Source organism: Halyomorpha halys, unplaced genomic scaffold (assembly GCF_000696795.3).
Source record: "Halyomorpha halys isolate HHAL.00 unplaced genomic scaffold, Hhal_1.1 Scaffold959.1, whole genome shotgun sequence".
In the NCBI taxonomy this organism is placed as follows: domain Eukaryota; kingdom Metazoa; phylum Arthropoda; class Insecta; order Hemiptera; family Pentatomidae; genus Halyomorpha; species Halyomorpha halys.
The window spans coordinates 19,668-22,334 of NW_027116524.1; the positions used below are offsets into that span (position 1 = coordinate 19,668).

Consider the following 2,667-nt stretch of genomic DNA (forward strand, 5'->3'; position numbering starts at 1 on the left):
GATAAACAGAAAATTAATTGAATCATTCACATATTACTAATCATTAAAATGAAAAATATTTTAAACAAAAGAGGACATGACAGTAATCTATTACCGTAGCGTCATTTTAAAAGGTGTATTTCACATAAATAACAATGAAAAAAATATTTCAAACTATAGTGTAGATTAATTAAAATGTTTTAATATAATTGGAAACTTTGAAATTTTGCTCCTGCTTCTGTCTCCCCCCCCCCAAACAAATTTTTGTTACATCCTTTATAACCTTTTTGGGGGGTTGATTACGAACAACAACCTAATTGACATTTAAGAGTTTTTTATTTTACTTTTATGAAGAAAATAAACGAGCATTGAAACCAGTAGCTGAATATTTTAAGTATTTTATTTTTATTAATTAAAAATTTAATAAAATTCTTCATCAGTTATTAACCTTTCGCTGTATTTATACAATAAATAAATCGCTTTAAGAGAACCCATTCAACGAATTCTGATGATCGTAGAGGTTTGGTTCAACAGAATCGAACGAACAAGTCTACTCGTGGATACAATTATGTTTCAGTTTTTTCAAGGCCTATTTAATAAATAATGTTTATATTGTATATATTGTTCATCTATTATTTTATTTGGGCAAAAATAATACAAATTATTATAAAATAACTATCAATAAAAAATAATATAAAACTCACATGTATAATCCTAATACCAGATCCAGTTTAAAGGCCTCATCTAACTCACCTAAAAAAAACAAACAAAACAATGAATATATGAATAATTAAATTCCATAAAACCTAAATACACAAATATTAAAATTATTTCATGGGTATATTTTTAATTTTATGATTATAATAATATAAAAAAATGAATGAATTAAATAACTAACTAAGGAAATACTTCTTAGTAAATATTAATGCCTCAAACAAGTATAAACCGCAGGCTGCAAACCTACCCAACCACCCCATGCTAGCTGGGTCAAGAGTTTGCGAGAGCTTGGCGAAGTGAAAGTGCTATCAGAGAGATTAGGCAACAGATCTCTAAGTGTTAAGGCACAGTTTACGGCTTAGCTTGCGGGCTAGATTTTCAGCTTTTATACCAAACTCACGAACTATACACAAAAAAAAAATACAGCCATTAAGTTTGGATTTATATGTGCAGTTTCACATTTAGTGAAACTATAGACTAGAGTCAGTTGAAGAAGTTAATACGTATCTAGTATCAGACCGATCATTTTAACCAATGTTGTAAATTTTAACTAACCTCATGGACGTAATTAGACAACAAGGAAGACATGATAAATAGGATTTCTCACAGTTCTCCTTTATTTTGGTACTTCAGAACAGTGTCTCAAAGAAGGCTAAATCAACACAAACATAACCAAAAATAGTTATTAATTATTGGAGAAGTTTGTCAGGAAGTACAGTCAGCAAAGAACAACATAAATAAACAAAACCATATTTATTTATTTTATGGCGACGTTTCGACCTGAGTCTCAGGTCTTCATCAGGGCTATAGAACAAAAGAGATAACAACAACATTTAGAGAAACATAAAATTGAAAAGGAATAGTATACAAACAAATTAGGAATTATACAAAATATTGAATTGAATCATAAATGATAAAAAATTAAAAACTCATAATTGAATGGTAAAAAAAATTAAATTGATTGATAATCGTGGAATTAGATGGTAGTAGATTAAAAACAGTGAAAGATGAAATATAATACCATGTAGGTAAGAAGATATGTATAATATAAGATCAGTAGATTCTAAAAAACTGAAAATAAATAAATTGAATCTAAAAATTGAACAATATCACAGACAATTGTTCTGATGAACTAAAACACAGGTCGAAACGTCGCCATAAAATAAATAAATATGGTTTTGTTTATTTATGTTGTTCTTTACTGACCGCACCCCCTAACAAACGTCTCCAATCATTAATCTACGGTCAACTATCTCCTCATTAAAAAATAGTTAACATCTATTGCCGAGGTTTCGCCCCACTTTGTACAGATTCATCAGAGCTAAAAAGATACAAAAAACAAATAAAAATATTTTGACACAGTAAGATAATTAAAATTAAAATCTATACCGTTACAACCCATGACCCTTCAGATGTTCGGCACTTTGTAAAGAGGTATTGTTACTAGACGAACGGTTGTGCAAGGAGGTGCTTTGGTTAGAATCACGCTGGACTGTCGTATTTTTACCAAATTAAAGGTACCCAATTTAAGTGGCTGGGTCGATGGTCGAGGATCAACGAAGAGAAGAAATAACAATAGGATTGATACAAAGTAGACAATGATAAGAATATAAAAAAAAAAATTACACAAAATATTAGGTTAAAAATCAACGTGAGACGTAACAACACGTAAATATAGAAAAGCAGATATGAGAAAACAAAATCCTTGAAGAAGCTCTACAAAGTGGGGCGAAACATGAGCAAACAAATAGTTGTACAACTCCATCATGGCTAAAAAGACACAAAAACAACTAAAAATATTTTGACATAGTAGGATAATAAGTCATAAAAAGATAAATTGAGATAAATCTTCTTTATTATTAATTTTATTTTCATTTATTCATTCTCAATCTATATTTAATCTAAACTTATTTCTTTATTTCCCGTCTTTTAGTGTGTTAAATTTTGTTTTCTCATATATGTTTTTCTATT

The 2,667-nt window shown here is 28.9% G+C and overlaps 1 long non-coding RNA gene across 1 annotated transcript in view; it reads right to left on the reverse strand.

The window, feature by feature from the left end:
* Positions 1 to 213: 213 nt before the first annotated feature.
* LOC106687401 (uncharacterized) overlaps positions 214 to 2,667 on the reverse strand; it is a 74,699-nt gene continuing 72,245 nt past the window's right edge. Inside the window, exon 3 of the long non-coding RNA XR_001344164.2 lies at positions 214 to 732. This is a non-coding gene — a long non-coding RNA (uncharacterized lncRNA). The remainder of the gene's footprint in view (positions 733 to 2,667) is intronic.